This window comes from Panthera leo, chromosome C2 (genome assembly GCF_018350215.1).
Source record: "Panthera leo isolate Ple1 chromosome C2, P.leo_Ple1_pat1.1, whole genome shotgun sequence".
NCBI classification, from domain to species: domain Eukaryota; kingdom Metazoa; phylum Chordata; class Mammalia; order Carnivora; family Felidae; genus Panthera; species Panthera leo.
The window spans coordinates 124,996,321-125,014,077 of NC_056687.1; positions in this window are offsets into that span (position 1 = coordinate 124,996,321).

Here is a 17,757-nt window from a genome sequence, read left to right on the forward strand (position 1 = left end):
GGTGTTTCTGAAGAGCGATGTTGGCCCAGTTTGGGCGGGGCTTAGTGTAATGATTCTATTCTCCACTAGATGGCATTGCTTAGCTTACTGGGGTGGATTGTTGTGGTACTTGTAGGTGTATGCGTATGCCCCCCGGGGGGAGTGAAAATGGCATCACCCAGCTACCAGTCTCTAGTATCAGAACTCTGTTCTCTCTGATCAGCAATTGCGCACCTGTCCTTTGTCTCTGGCTTCAGTCCACTCCCTGCTTTTACGCTATCTGTGACCAAGCCATCAGGTTGCCCAGTGGCACCTCCCTCCTGAGTTTTATCTCAGATGGGGCCGTGTTTCCTGACCCCTTACTTCTGAGGGACTGTAGCTTTGACCCACTCAGGTCCTCTGCAAGAGGGTCTCACAAGGATTGGCCGTGTGCCAGCCACACCCAGGAACATTCACGGGACTGTGCTATTGCCGATGCCCAGAGACTGCAGCTGGGTGCCAGCCTGCCCCAGAAAAAGTTCATGTGATCATGTAGCAGCAGCATTTCCAGGTTTATGGAAAATCACAACACACATCTGGCACCAGCCTTCACCCCCAGTGACCTTGTTCCTGCACTGGCCAATGTGGTTGTTCTCTGTGGTTTGCTGGGACCTGGTGGCCACACAGCCCCTATCAAATGTCCTTCCAGCAGGGAAATACCTCTCCCTGTGTGGCCTGAGGATCCCTGAACCTCACTCTATTCCTGGGGATTTGCCCTTTACACCAGAGCACCACGAAGTATTGAACTGTGGACTTTCAGACTCTGCACTCCCCCTATTTATAGAGTCTTAATGGAATTTAGACTTTCTCCTTTGTCCTTTCTCCCTTTTTAGTTCAGTCCCTGTGACTGTTTCTACTTTTCTACTTTGTCTCCAGCTGCTTTTGGGGGGGTGCTTTTCCTGTACTCTCCTCCCATCCCTGTCCTTTCTCCACAAGCAAAAACAGCTCCCTGCCCTCTGTGGCTTCTCTCTCCCTCAGTTCACCTTTCCATGCCATGTACCTGCTGAGTTCTGTGGTTCAGGTTGTGCAAATTGTTGTGTTAATTCTCAAACCAGTTTTGTAAGTGTGCAGGATGCTTTAATGTTGATCTGGCTGTATTTCATGGATGCGAGATGCAAAAAAACTTCCATGCTGTTCTGCCTTCTTGGCTCCTCCCTTATTTTAATTTTTTAAAAAATTTCTTGAGAGAAAGACAGAGAGAGCAAGAACAAGTGGGGGAGGGGCAGAGGAAGTGAGAGAGAGAGAGAGAGAGAGAGAGAGAAAGAGAGAACTCCAAGAAGATTCTACGCCCAGCAAGGAGCCAAACATGGGGCTTGATTTCACCACTGTGAGATCCTGATCTGAGCTGAAATCAAGAGTCAGACCCTTAACCAGTTGAGCCACGCAGGTGTCCCTATCCTATTTGTTTTAAACTGAAGATGGGTTTCCATGGGATTCTCAGGGTTCATTTTAAGCCTATTTGGGGGTGAGCATAGTAAGACATATAGGCAGCAAATAAGTATTTAAAGGCCATAAAAAGAGGGAAGCTCCAGAGTGTCCCCAAGCCCTGAGGCCTGGGAAAAGTGGGAGGACTGTCAGTTCCTTGGAGTGACTGCAGGTTTCCTGTTCATGTGTAAAGCTCAGTACTGAGGGAACTTATGAGAGTGAGTGTGTTATGAACTGTGTTTTCCCCAAATTCATAACCTCCAACGTGACTATATTTGGAGATAGGACCTTACAGAGGTACTTGAGGTTAGGTCACACAGGTATGGACCTGGCCTAATAGGATTAGGGTCCTTGTAAGAAGAGGAGGAGACACCAGGGACATTCATGCACAGAGAAAAGGCCATGTGAGGACACAGCAAGGAGGCAGCCATCTGCAAGGCAAAGGGAGAGGCCTTAGGAGAGATGAAACCTGCTGACATCTTGATCTTGGATTTCCAGTATCCAGAACTGTGAACAAATAAATTTCTCTTTGAGCCACACAGTCTGTGGTGTTTTGTCAGGGCAGCCTGAGCAGACTGAGATGGTGCTGAACACTTCTGTTGTCCAGAGCTGTCCAGAGATTGAATGGCTTGCCTATGGAAATAATGAGCTTTTCATCCCTAAATTTAAGTCAGTATCTGCTTGGTAGAGATTTTGGAGCTGGACTCTGAGCATCAGCCAAGGGATTCTCAACTAGGGCAGTACATTCTCTTCTAGGTGTGTTTGGAAGTGTGGATGAGTGGCTTTGGTTGTTACAGTGACCGGGTAGATAAAACATGTCTAGGTAACCAAGTTTCTTTTAAGATCTACTCTAATAACAGCAAATTCAAAGGTGTGTGACTTTTCTTTTTTAAAAGCACCTTTAAAAAGATATGGTTACTCATGAATGAAAGCACAGAACTACAAATGGAGTCACTCAGAGGCTGTGATACACAATGGCTCCATATCTGGTCTTGTAAAGGAATGTTGCCAAACTTGATGAAAAAATAATCTCTGCAGTGCTTGGTAAAAAAGCAGATTCCCAGGTCACATCCCAGACTGCCTGAATCAGGCCCTCCCAGGGAAACCTTGAAAAGCTCTGTGTACATTTCTGAACCCTGGCTGTGAATGGAATCATACAAGGAGTTCAAAAAAGTCTGATGCCGTGGCCTTGCTCCCAGAGGCTGGTGTAGCTGTCTGGGTTGGAGGGCTGGATTTCTTTCTTTTTTTATTTTTTTTAAAGGTTTTTATTTATTTTTGACAGAGCATGAGACACGAGCTGGGGAGGGGCAGAGAGAGAGGGAGACAGAATCTGAAGCAGGCTCCAGGCTCCGAGCTGTCAGCACAGAGCCTGATGTGGGGCTTGAACTCACGAACCATGAGATCATGACTTGGGCCAAAGTCGGATGCTTAACCGACTCAGCCACCCAGGCACCCCTAGAGTGCTGGATTTCTTAAGGCTCTCTAGGTGATTCTGCTGTGTAGTCAGAGCTGAGAACCATGATTCTAAGTGATTCTTATACTAAATCATAATGGGTAATGTGTATTGAGGAATTAAGTGTTCGTTGATGGTCTGATTGATTGTTAGCACAGGCACTTATGAGCTGCGTGTAGGATTAAGGAGTATATCTTTATTGGAGGATCAGGAATCTTTAGGCCTAAGTTTGAGTGGTAATAGGGACCTGATGTCATTTGCACAATTTTACCAGCATTGATTAAAGTGACCAATGCTACATCAAACTTGGGGTAACCTGGGTGGAGGGTGAGAATGAGCGGTTGAGGGGTGATGCTTCCCAGTGGGGAAGATATTTTTTTTTTAATCACTGACATTGCTTACAATTGCAGTTGCATAGTGATAATAGAAAGTAGGCCAGTGTTTAATCAGCTTTATTATTGCTTTTAAACTCCCCTGGGGCACCTGGTGGCTCATTTAGTTAAGTGTCAGACTCTTGATTTTTGCTCAGGTCATGATCTCAGGGTTGTGAGATTGAGCCCCGAATCAGGCTGGAGCCTACTTGGGATTCTTTCTTTCTCCCTCTGTCTCTGCCCCTCCCCTGCTTGCACTCTCTAAGTAAGTTAGTAAGTAATTAAGTAAGTAAGTAAACAAATAAATAAATAAGCTTTTTATTTTAGGATAGTTTCAGCTGTACAAAAACGTTGGGGAGATAATACAGAAGGGTTCTGTACATCCTGCATCTATTTACTGTATTGTTAACATATCACATGATGTGATAAATTTGTCACAACCAATGAATCAATATTGATAGATTAATTAGAGGTGATCTTTTACTCAGGTTTCTTAGTTTTTACCTAATGTCTTTTTCTGCCCCAGAATCCTATCCAGGATACAACATTATAGATCATATATCATCATGTCTCTGTAGGCCCCTGTAGAGTGTGACAGTTTCTGATGCTCTTCTTCTTTTCAATGGCCTTGATGGTTTTGAGGAACACTGGTCTGATATTTTAATTTAAGCAATGATCCCTGAGAGAAGAGAAACAAATGAGGTAAGCCTGATTGTTCCAGGTTACTGTTTAGAGTTTCCAGCACAGGAAGGGGAAACACATAATACAGTAGTCTTCCTGAGTTGAGGAAATAATTCAGAGTTCAGGGAGACCAAATTTGCAGAAAGTCTGAGGACAGAGTACCAGGGAAGGGAAAGTTGCACAAAGAAGAAAGCTAGAGAGAATTCAGGGGATTCCTCTTGCATCTTCAACTGAGTACTGATCAGGGCATGTAAGTGAAGAGACCATTCAAGCCCAGGAGAAGAACCACTGGAAATGAGCAAGCAGAACAATTACCACAGCTCATATTAATGAATGGCTTTGGTTTCCATGCTGGAGTGGCAAACGCTCTGAGCACACTGGACATTGAGTGGAGTCCTCTGAAGGGTATTGCTTAAATAGAGGGGTCAAATTGTTCCCAGATTAAGGGTGCATTGGGTCCACTGAAAGAAACTGAAAATCAATCCTTGAAAAATCAAATTGTTTCCAGGAAATTTAACAGTGTCCCTGAATAAAGACCATAACTATATAAAGGAATACACAAACATTCCTGTATCTAACAACATAAAAATCACAGTGACATCTCATTAAACATTATCAGGCATGCAAAGAAGCACAAAACTATAATCCATAATAAGTAGAAAAATCAATTTATTAAAAACAGCTCCAGATATGGCACAGATGATAGAATTACTAAACAAAGACATTCAGACAACTATTATTAATATACTCCATGTGTTCAAGAAGGTAGTAGAAAATGTGATGAGGGAAGCTATGAAAGAATTTTTTAAAGACCCACGTTAAACTCTAGAGATGAAAAATGCAGTGTCTGGGATGCAAAATACATTATATGGGATTAACAACAAAACAACTCAGGAAAAAAGATTAGTAAACTTTAAGACATAATAGAAAGTATCCAGAATGAAACACAAAGAGAAAAGATTGAAAAAAAGAACAGAGTATTGAGTTGTGGGTCAAAATCAAGTGGCCTGGTATATGTATAATTAGAGTGCAAGGAAAAAAAAAAAGCTGGAGAGGGTATAAAAATAACTGAAGAATTAACAGCTGAAAGATTTTCTAAGTATGATGAAAATTATAAACCTGCAGGTTAAGATGTTTACATATGGAGCTAGTTATGATACAAAATGAAGATTCTGAACTCAGGAATAGCCGGATGTACGTTCCCAACCAGTTTTGCAATGCCTTATCTGTGCTGACTTGGTTTACTTAAGCTAAGCTTCAGTTTCCTTATCTGAAAAGTAGAGATTAAAATTGCACCAAAATACTCATTTTTTCATGTTTTTAATAGAAAAATATTTGCAACAACTTAATGTCTATCTGGAAGGCATGGCTAAGTTAATTATAGTACAGCTATAGCATGGAATATTATGCTGATGATAAAAAGAGGAATGTCTATAAGAATTGGTATGGAAAGGTCTCCAAGAATACTGCTGTGTGAAAAAGCACATCAGAAGGTATGATTTCATTCAGGTATTCAAAAACCTTGTATAGATAGACACATACTTGTGTCCAGATACACACAAATGGCACCGGAGGGATGCTTGCCAAATTGCCTCTGAGAGAGAGTGAGGTGTGAGAGAGGGCCAGTCTCTTCCATGTTTATCTCTGTAAACCTCTGCATTGCTTACATGTTTTACAGTGACTGTGAGATAATTTTTAAAAGAGGGGAAACAGAAGCAACATGGTTGTGGGAGTGTGTCCCATCTACCTGTGCTGAAGGATGGAGGCTGAATGCAAGGCTCAAAGATCAGGTGGACTGGTGACAGTGTGAATTCAAGGAAACCATTCCCCTGCTGAAAATCCTTCTGACTCCCTGGTACCTGGGAAATAAAATCCAAGCTCCTGAGCAGGGCTCATAGGAGCCCATCTTATCAGGCCCTGCCTCATTTTTCTGGGTTTATTTCCTGGAGTTCAGCACACTGGAGAGCTCTTTCCCCCTCTTGCACACTGGCCAACTTTTGGTCATTCTTCTGTACTTGTATTATTTAGTACACCACCTCTTTGCTTTCTCTCTCCCTGCCCCTAACCATTTACTCCTATGCTATCTCTCACCTATACATACCTCCAGATTGGAATTTATTCAGTGTAGTGCTGCTGTGTATTCATATGTGCATTTAGACAAAGGGGACTGATAATATTCAGTTTTGAGATCTCAGTGCCTAGTGCAGGGCCTGGTCTATAGCAGGTGCTGAATGAGTGGTGGTGAATGAATGAATGAATGAATGAACAGAGATTTATTTATATCTATTAGTAATAGCATTTATCAGGTAAGTCTTATATTGGAAGTATGGACTGATAACTTTTTAAATTGCTTTAATGATTTCATCTCTGAGAATAAAGAAAGCAACAAGGAGAACTTTTGGTCTGGATATAAGTCTTATGTGAAAGTTGTATTAATTTTCTAGGACTACCATAACTAAGTATCACAGACTATGGGGTTTAAATAATAGAAATTTATTTTTTCACAGTTCTAATGACTAGAAATCCAAGACCAAGGTGTCAGCAGGTTTTCTTTCTTCTGAGGCTTCTCTTCTTGCCTTGCAGATGGCCACCTTCTTGCTGTGTCCTTGGATGGTCTTTCCTCTGTGCATGTACACCCTGTGTCTTTTTCCTGTTCTTACAAGGACATCAGTCATACTGGATTAGGAACAACACTAACAGCCTCATTTTAACTCAATCACTTCTTTAAAGGCCCTATCTCCAAATAAAGTCATATTCTGAGGTACTGGGGCCTAAGACTCTAACATATGAATTTCAGGGGAGCACACCTCAGCCCATAACAGAATTGCTCAAAACTTTAGAAGGAAATAGCCATTGTATTTTGGAGTTGGTGACATTAATAGACAGTATCATAGGTGTTAAATGTGTAAACCTGTAAGAATACAGATTTAAGACAAAGACCATTCAAATAAAATCACACAGCTAGAAACTCTACCCAGGCAGATACTGTGCAACAGTTTTATAGGCATGCAATATGAGGTAGTGAGACCATCATCATCGTATGTATTCCAGAAGAAGGATCTCTACATTGAGTAGGAATCATGCCAGATGACCTCTCAAGCTCTTTCCAGTTCTCTGTCTTTTAATTCTATATTACTCAGATGCCAGATTGCAAGATGGGGAGATAAGATGAAATTCAAATCCAATCTTTTCTAAATGAAATGGGAGGTGAAAAAGGAGCCCTCTGAAAACCAAAAGTGAAGGTGGGAGACACTGACGGGGACCGCCCACCCAGGGGGTGAAAATACAGGCAGCCAGGGGTGAGGTGGGCTTGCTTTGACTCTTGGCATGCCCCTGGAAATACCACTAGCTCCTGTGGTCTTACTTAAGAAAGAAGGCTTGTTGCATATTTTTGATGTCATTGCTCTGGTGCCAGTGAGGTTTGAGCCCTCACAGAGATCTTCTTCTATTGCTTCTGCATTGCCTGGTTAGTACAGTCCTTGGAGGCATGCACCTTCTGACTATCTGAAGAGGTACACTCTTCCTTTTCCTATTCAGAGCCATAATGTGAATTGGGATGAAGTATCGGATGCCCATCGCACTTAATCTGTGTTAAGAATCTGTACTTTGAAAGGAATATTGGAGCTGTTGGGAGACAGTCTGCAGGAAACAGGGCTGCTTTCTTATGCAATCCATACTGATTCCCCACCCCACTTTCTTTTTTTTTTTTTTATTGAACTGGTTACTCAGTCATACTAAACATGGAATAAAGTAAAATATATAAATATATAAAACTCAGAATGCACGGAGTCTTTTCACTGTCAAGCTGGCTCAGATGTTCTCAAAGTTTATCAGAGAGCTTGGTTGCCCTGGTGAAAATAGCATTGTGCAGTGAAACAGAAAATAAGATGTCATGGCAAACTAAACATCTTCACTTTCTGGACAAATATCTGAGTTGACTGGACCATAGAGAGAAGCCGAGGAATGACCAGAGTGGGGACGCCCAGCTTCCCTGCCCCATGCTTTGGGCCTCCCTGAGGTTCAGGTGAGCACCGACACCTGGCTCCTGCTAAAAGTTCTAGCAACTTCTGACCAGCTCAAGTCTATACTCAGGCGGCTCTTTTGTTTGTTGTGAAAGTGAAGATGTTTAGTTTGCCGTGACATCTTATTTTCTGTTCTACTGCACAGTGTTATTTTAACCAAGGCACCTCCCTGCCTCCCTGATAAACTCCCTGGGACTTGATATCTGTAAATGACTCCCATTAAAATGAATGTGTATTAAAATCAGTGTGTGTGTGTGTGTGTGTGTGTGTGTGTGTGTGTAGAAAGGAGAGGGTGAAAAGTCTAGGGAAGGGAAGGGAAGGGAAAAGTCAGGTACATCTACAATCACTTATTAGCTTGTTATTTAATCTGTGTGCAACCCCCATCTAAAAGTGGGGATAACAATGCTACTGACCTCAAGGGGGCTTTTATGAGGATCAAATAAAATACTTGGATCATACCAAGCACCCCCTAAATAAAATCAAATGAGTACTGGCACAATTAAGCACTCCTTGCGTGTTAACTGTATTTTATTATTTACAAAAATGTAAGGAGGAAAAGTAGGACAAAAGAGCAAAATTTTAAAACTAAAGAACACATTGGAGATGAGAGGAAAGATCTTATTTCTTAGCAAAGATTATATCTATGAAGCCAGATTCACTCATTTGTTTGATCATTCATTCAACAAACAAGGGCAAACACGTATGAAGCACTAACAAAAGTAGGTAATGCAGGAAGGTAGTAAAAATTGTCGGTGCTCCACTAATATCCCCGTGAGTCCTTTACTATTTACTATTTACTATTTTCCTGCATGCTATTTCCTTGGATACTTTCATCCCTAACAGCTAGAACTTGTGCCTTTTTGTCAGAGGAGTTCCCTCAGGTACCTTAAAACTCACTTTGCCAGAGGCCCCCAGAGCACCTAAAGTGCTTGAGGATTTTCATCCCATTGGGAGCAGATCTTGACTGAGGGATGACACTGTTGCTTCCCTTCCTTCTTTTCCTTGGTCCCCCTTCCCCAATCCCTTACTGGTTTTTCCTGACACCATATCCTAATGAATCAGTTTAGCATGGATTCTTATCTCAGACTCTGTTTCTTGGGAATCTAGTCTAAGACAAGAGTGTCTCCAACGTATAATTTGTTTTTTTTTTTAAAAGGTTTGTAAATCAATTTGGAAATAAAAATGAATTATTTTGTGGGGGATATATTAGAATTGTTAGAATCCACAAAGCTTATTTAACTCATCATGTAATTAAAATACTGAGCATTTGCAGAATGGGGGAGAAAGCAAAATGAGAGCAATAACACTAAAAAGCAGAGTTTTCCTTGAGCCTTAGTTTGTGAGGGAGTTTCTAGGAATTTCCAGGAATGTGAGAAGCTGCTAAAACTGGCTCTTTTTTTGTCTAATCTTTCTTTCCTTCCCTTCATGTAAAAGCACCACAGATAAGCACCATTCTTCCCTTTCAAAGCAATGCAGTCTTTCTGATAACAAATATTTCTGATAAAAATAGGAAGCAGGAGGCCTGTAGGAGGACTTATGGGAGGGAAGGAAGAGAGGAGGAAAGGGAAGACATATTCTTTGGGTCAGAATAGGGGTTAAAAAAAGACAAAAAGAGGAGAAGGGATTTAAGAGAATGACTGTAAACATGGGGAGAGAAGTGTAGAGGGAGGAAGTCGTCAATCAGCGCAGAAAGGCAAAAAAGAACAGGTGTATGTCCCGAAGTGGCCACCAGAGGAGGTTATGGAGAACTCAAGAACAAGAAATTGAGGGTAGAGAGAAAAGTGTTCTCGAAAGGCATGAGGAGGATTGGAAACCTTTTCCTGGATATTTTCTCTCCCATTGCCTTACCCTTTGTGGTCTAGAGCTCAGTCTCTTTCAGTGGATCCTATGCACCCTGTTCAGAGACCTACAGGTAATGTAAAGGAATTCTGAATCTCTTTTCCTCATGGATTTTTGAGCTCTTTTCATACTGTTTGACTGGCAGCCAACTGGCAATACATGAATGAGTCTAGTTGAGACCAGAAGAATCATACAACTGAGCCCAGCACAAGTTGCCAGCCCACAGAATCATGAATGACATAAATAGTGGTTTTAAGCCCTGAGTTTTGGGGTGGTTTGTTTTACAGCAAAAGTGTCCGATAAAGTATTGCCCATGATAATGCATTAATTATCATAAGAAACATAATCATGACAATGCAAATATATTGATTTAGATTAATGTACATACATTAATATATATTAATAGAAGAGATGTATTAATACTACTGGAAAGTAAAATGATTATAGTTTGAAATGAAGTTTTTAGCTTTTCATTTTTTTATTAGTTCCCTAGTATCTATAATCAGCTCAGAGTCTTTCATTTAATCACCAACACACTCACATTTAAGGAAGAAGGGTTTAGACCTGACTTTTGCAACTGTGGAGAACCTTAAATATTGGCACTGTGTGGTTCAGGGTCAGTATTTATTCCTTAACTCTCCATCTAGACATTCCTCATGCACTGTCCCTTGTGTCAGGAGGGTCCAGTCAGAAAAACAGAACCACATTAGTTATTTTAACAGAGGGAATTTAATATAAGGAATCAGATAAACAGTAATTGGAGGATTTAAAAGGCCAACAAGGAACCCTGCAGTAAGAAGCCACAAACCCCAAAAGCTAGGAGGAGACAGTGGTAGAGCTCTAAGTGATTAGAAACTAGAAGCTGGGAGGAGCACTGTGGAGGACAAGGATAGTGCATGGATAGTGTTGATGCATCTGCGGGGATGTACTGAGACTATGTCTGGAGGGCTGGAAGAAGCTGGAAACTGGAACCTACTGCTCCTGGAGTGAAGACTCATTGCTGGGGCATCCTGATAGAAGCAAGCAAGCAAGCAAGCAAGCAGGAAGGAAGGAACATAGTTCTGTCTCCCTCCTGCCTTCCAGTCTCCCTCTGGAGCTCCAATTGGTAGGACTTAACAGGAATCGTTCGTTTATGACAGAGAAAACCTGTATTTTCCAGAGTTCCAGCACCAGTATCAAAGATCAGCATATAGAAGGGTTTGGAGGTAATATACAATAGTTTAATAACTGTCATTTCCCATCTTTATCTCAAAGACTCCTTGAGCATGGCTTTCTTCTCTTTTCTCTGTGCCCACCTCAGATGTCCTAGACTTGTCACAGCAAAATCTCCAAGCACAAAGTTGATGCTTAACAACTTTTGGTTTAACAACTAAATATGAGACTGTAGAGTTACCTTTTTTGGGTCAGATGCTGTACTGAGCACTCTTTATGTTTATCTTCTTCGATACAATAACCATATAAGGAAGAAAATTCTATTTCTCTCTCATTGTGCCAGTCAGTGTCCAGTCAAGAAAATAGAAATCCACCTAGGTATTTCAAATAGAGGAAATTGGTTACAGAAAATGGGTTACAAAAGTTGTAAGGTCTGGAGGAACAAAAGGGGAAGATGATGCTACTCAGAGCCCATTGGTATGTTCTCACTACTGAGGTTGATGTGGCTTTACTGCTGTACCCCTGTGCTGGGTAGAACCACAATACTGCTGCTCAGCAGAAGGCATGTATGCCTCACCCTCCACTGTTGCTACAGCAACTGCGTCAGCTGTAGTGACCACTGTCACTATTGTAGGGACCTGTGGTTACCTGCTGTTGCAGCTGCAGCAATCCACACTATTTCAGGATACTATGGTCACCTACAGTAGCCTCCAGTCCCAATATGGTCACTCCTAGATCCAGAAGCAGAGAAAGAGCTGCATTCTTCTACCTATCTTCTGATCTCTGGCCAGTGCCTCCCTTTGGTGGCTTTTCACAGAAGTCAGCTGACAAGGGAGTTTTGAAAGTGTAGTTTTCAAGCATCTAGTCTTGGCCATATATAGAAGAGTACAAAAGAACAAGTGTGAGGCTGAGGGCCCAAGATTAACATCTGGAACATCCACCCTTTTGGCTACTCAGCATCTGTATATACTTTTCTACTTTTTTTAAATTTTCACCAGCAATATCAACAAACTCATGCTTCCATTTACCACAATGTGCTATCCCTTATACAATGAATATACTTTTAAAAAATATATTTATTTTTGAGAGAGAGAGAGAGCACAATTTGGGGAGCGGCAGAGAGACAGAGGGAGACACAGAATCCAAAGCAGGCTCCAGACTCTGAGCTGTCAGCACAGAGCCCGACGTGGGGCTTAAACCCATGAATGGTGAGATCCTGACTTGAGCTGAAGTCAGATGCTCAACTGACTGAGCCACCCAGGCTCCCCTAAACCAATATACTTTCAATCTCTTCCCAAAAGGAGAAATATAAAGTTCAAGTGGCTATCCATCTCTGGTATGCACCTCAATTGGCCCAAATCCAATATTTTGCTCATCTTACTTGGTCCAACAGTCTTATAATCCATTACCACATATACTTCTCAGGGTTTTGCCAATATAAGTGACAAGTGCAAAATCTTGCACTTATTTAGGCATATAAAGCTGTATCATTCAAGGCCAGACATTAATCTTTGGCCCTTAGAACACTTTGCTCTTAGACTCTGACTCTGATATTGGTTATAAGTCTGGAGGCCATGAAGTTTGGAGAGAGTGAATCTTGAGAACTGCAACCTCTTTTAAGGCAACTGCTTTGGGTGAAGAATCTTCTTGAGGGGCATCTGTGTGGCTCAGTTGGCTAATTGTCCAACTCTTGATGTCAACTCAGGTTGTGATCTTGTAGTTCATGAGTTCAAGCCCCGAGTCAGGCTCTACACTGACAGTGTGGAGCACTGTCTCTCTCTCCTGTCTCTAAATAAATAAATAAATAATAAATAAATAAATAAATAAATAAATAAATAACCTGGGGGAAAAAAAGGATCTTCTTGTAAAGGAAGACTAGTCTTCTCAGCTAGAGGAGGAAGGAGTGTTCCTATTGACAAGGGGACTTGGGGGATCAGGAGTTTCTCAGATTTGCATGAGTCTATCCAGATGGCCCCATTCCAATTCTCAGGCTCCCACCCACTCCTTCCCAGTCAATCCTCAAACTCTCACATAAAATCTGATGAGCTCATGAACTGAAATTACATTGCAAATCTCCAACCTGTGGGGTAGAATTTTGGGACTATATCCCTCCTGTGGCTGCAAAGATAAGAGATCCCTTTAGGCCATCACAGAAGCTCTGGTTCTGTGACCAGAACGAGCTATTAAAGCCCTAAGCATGTCATTCTCTTTCTGCAGTGTCTCAAGAAAAGTCAGTCACAGACTCCCCACCCCTGGTCTTACAGTCATCATTCTCACCATCACACCCACCCTGCTGTTATGATGATCACTATCATTTTTGCAACAGCCCATAATTACCCTCCAGGGCCTCCATAGCAAGTGCCTGCTGCAACCACTCCCAGAGTCAGAAGCAGAAAAATGACCCTCTTTTCTTGTTGCTTTTAATCTCCCTCCAGAGTCTGCCGTTGGCAGAGACTAACCTGCCTGCAGCCAGCATAAGAGGCTGAAAAAAAAAATGTGATTTTTAGGTTTCCTGCTTTGGCAGTACAGAATAGAACTAAAAGGCCAATTGTTGGACTGAGGGCCAACAAGTTACTGTTATTATCTCCATTTTAAACATGAGGAAACTGAGGCTAGAGCACTTACATAACCTTCCCCAGAACATAATAAACAGAACTCATAATAGAGATAAGACATCCTGAACTTTCTAAATCCAAGTATGTGGTCTTTTCACGTTTCCAGGAACCAGTTGTTCAGAGAATCTGAAAAATAACATGAATTTGAACATTTCCAGTTTCCCTGTTCCATTTTAGATTCACCAGTCATTGTTCCTAACTGATTTGGATACATTGATAGGCATCCTTGCCATCAGCAAAGGTTGAAATTATGCAGGGATGGAGAAGATGCAGTAGCACATTAAGAGGCAACCATATTACAGTGGTTAAAGTCATAGACATGGGTTTGTAGCCCTGCTCTATGACTTATTCGTTGTATAAATTTGAGCAAGTTATGCAACATCTCAGTGTCTTTGTTCCTTAATCTGTATAATGGTGATAATACTCCTTGCCTCCTATTGTTGGTATGAGGAATAAATGAGTTAATCTATGTGGAGCTCAAAGAATAGTTAAATCTACTTGTTATTAGTGGGGTATTTAATTGTGTTTGACTACTAAGAAAGTCCTAAAGACAGAGAATTTATTTTCAGTGTCTTTCTCAGAACCAGTTGTGTCTACTGAGAGCTCTCAATAGAGAGTTTTAGATGCAGATCCTAAAACTCTCCCCAAAGTGAAAGGCAAGGGCTAGGTGGGGATGGTTGGGAGGAAACCCAGCTATTCCCTAGAAACAGGAGAGGCTTGAGGGAGAAGGAAGCCTGGAATGAAGGTAAGGGCCCACCATTAATGAGAGAGCAAAGGAGGCCAAGTGCAGCTGTGGACTGAGGCCATACCTTGTGCCCAACCTGGGGGAGGAGAACCGAAAAAGCTGCCTGCTTTCTGGGTGACAAGGCGGACTCTGGCATTGGGAGCTGTAAAAAATAGAGCAGAACCAGGAAGAGAAGCCATATCCCTCAGACATCCTGGCCAAGATGCAGTCTGGAATGAAGGGCTGTGTGAACTGTCAGACCTCTAAGACTTATCCCCTGGCTGTGTAAGTCTAAGCCTTGTGACTCTGTGTTGTAGCTGGCATTGTTTATCCCTTACTTCTTATTCTTTTTCTCCGTCAACAGTTACTCATTAAGCAACAACTTATATGTCAAACTGCTTCGAGTTCCTAATACTATTCCCATATTACAGATGAGGAAACTGACATGCAGACAAGTTAGGTAACTTGCCCCATCACACAGGAAGATTTGTAGGGGAATTCTTATTACCTCTACAGCTTACTTTTCCCAAGCTGTATTCTCTTAGGAATCCCTAAGTCTTCACTGGGGTAGCAGAGAAAGTAGGAATGAGGTCTTTTTACTGGAAGTTGTGTCACACTTACTCAGGCACTTGACCAATGGGGAAATCATGAGGCAATGCTCCTCATTATCAAGTGGAACTCTCCCTGTCTTTGAAAGCTTTGGTCTGAATACATTTTGTGTGTGCATGTGAAGGACAAGAAAATATCCAATAATGATGTAACTGGGTTTTCCTGGAAAGTCTAGTAGCCTCTGCTTTCGACCCAGTAGAAAACCTGAAATGCACCAAACTTGCTTCAGAGGGACATGCCACAGCAGAGTTTGGCTCAGACCCTAGTCCTAGGTGAAGGAAGGGGTGCTACTCTCTGCCAGTTCTACGTCTGTTTTATTATTCATAGTACCTGGCTGATCGTGCAAGATAGGGTTAGGAAGGTCAGCACAACATTAATATGTTGAATTGGGAGATGGCATGGACTGGAGATGGAACCTGTCACACCAGAGTGATTCTTATTGAGGGGGCTTGATTTGATATTAATATTAATTTGATGTTTCTTCCCATCTTCAAGAAATTTGTCCTACCCAGATAGGAGAAAGCCTGAATGCTAGCCTCATGCAAAGCAGTAAGGTATGTTGGATTTTATGGTGGGGGTGGGGAGTTGGGGGTGAGTGAAAGGAGGATCAGAGTATCTAAAATATTTAGTGGGAGGCTCTACCATGGATGTTTGGGAAGGTATGTATGGAGCCTTTACTGGAAATTAAACAGGTTCCACATTCCTGCCCAAATATATAGTTCTCAAGTATGTCTATCTACTCAAAAGCATTCTTAACCCTATCCATCAATCAGTTCAAGAAACTTCTGTTTACTGTGCAGTAAATACACAAATCCAATTTGTATATTTAGCAGAGTAAATTTGACATTACTGTAAAAGAAAAAAAAAGTCTTCAGCTTGCACATGCATCAGAATCACCTTGAGGGCTTGTTAAAACCCAGATTCTAAATTCAGTGGGTGTGGAATGGGGACTGAGAATTAGCGTTTCTTTTTTTTTTTAATTAAAAATATTTATTCTTATACTGATCATAATTTACAGTTTTTGATGAAAATATATTCAATTTTTATACACTTTAAATACAGTAACATTTTATTTTATTTTTAAAATATAATTTATTGTCAAATTGGCTAACACACAGTGTGTTCAGTGTTCACTGCAAAGGAAACAACAAAACTAAGAGAATTAACGTTTGTAACCAGTTTCCACGTGATGCTGATGCTGCTGGTCTGGGGACCATAATCTGAGAACTACTGGCCAACACAGATGAAAGTTTCAGCCACCTGAGTTATGAGATCTGAATGATGCTGAATAGCTATTCTCACTGGCTTCTTCAATTGATGAAATTTTGTTCTCCCCTGGCTGCTACTGTAGCTAGGCTTAGGGCAGCAGCACTTGGGCTGCAGCAGTGAATGGGCTCATGATACTGAGCCTGGCGGTCAACAACTGATGCCAGACACAGCCCAGCATTCTGGTTTGAGGTAAATTTCCTCAGATCATACTGAGAATTGGCAGCTGCAGGACGCTGGAGGCACTGATTAGAAACATGCCTTGCTGCTCATATGATAAACTTAGATGTTATGCTAAGATTCAAAGTTGCTTCTGGAGTATGAGCTTCCCAAAGTCAGGGCTGTATCCCTCCACATCTGTATGCCTAACACAGAGCCTGGGAGGAGTGGGAACTACATAAAAGTTTGTCAAGGGAAGTTGCCCCCTCATGTGCCCCTCAGGCCAAAGCTTAGCCCTGTCCACACTCCTGGGCCCTGCTGAGATTCAACAGAGCTGGCCTCTGTTGGAGTTGGAGGTACCACCAGCATCTGGTTCTCTTTTCCTTTCAGCAATTCCGGACATTTCTGCTGCCCCCAACCTCCAATAGTTACACTCTTCTTAGGAGAAGTGACATGGGTCACTTCTTCCTTCATGTCTTTCCAAGCTCTCTCCATTCCTGGCCGGTGTGGAGGTCCTGAGCTGAGACGGACAAGCCTCAGATGGAAGAAAGTCTAGATTGTCAGAATACCACACACAGGACAGCTGCTCTGGAGAGTTGCCCAACTCACTTGAGTGAGAATAAATTTTGCTGGTTTCTTGACCCTGAGATTTAGCTCTTCTCCAGGACTTGAGATTTTTAGCTCCTGGTGCCTTGTTTTGAATTTCTCTGCTAAAGGCAGATATTACCTTCTGGGTTTTAGATTCAGCCTGAGGTCAGATCAGGTACGCTTTGCCTGCTTCACCAAAACCTGGAAAACAATGTGAAGTCGTCATTTGTCATGTTGTGTAATGACTACTTCCATTTGATGGAGAGTGGGACTCAGTATGTTGTTTCTCCTCCCAGACACTTGCATATTATACTCTTTCTCTGTAATTAGAGGGAGGAGAAGGGGAGGGAGGGTCACTGGGAAGGAGGAAAAGACAGAGAGAAATGAGACTTTTCTGTGGATTGAAGAAGTTTTAGGCATTAGTGATCATATGGACATGTGAGGAGATTTGGAGGGATTAAGGAACCTTCTTAGCACCCATGAAATTTGATATACCTACTTGTAAGTGTTGTCTTGAAGGCAGGATTGTTACAAAAATAAAAGAGGATTCCATGCTCGAAGCAAAAGCAACACACATTTGTTTCCTTCTCCTGCTCCCTGCAAGTTAGTTACTAACCTAATTTCCCAGATGAGATCACTTTGTCTAGAGACATGATGAAACTTGCCCAAGGTCACATAACTAGAAAGTAGCGCAGCTGGAAGTCCCACCTCTGTATAGCTCCATGTGTACCACTTTTTCCGTACTTCACCTTGGCAGAACTTGCTCATCTTAGGACAAAACCTAATAGCCCCCAAGCATCATCCTGTCTGCAATCCCTGGAAAGGGATACAGCTG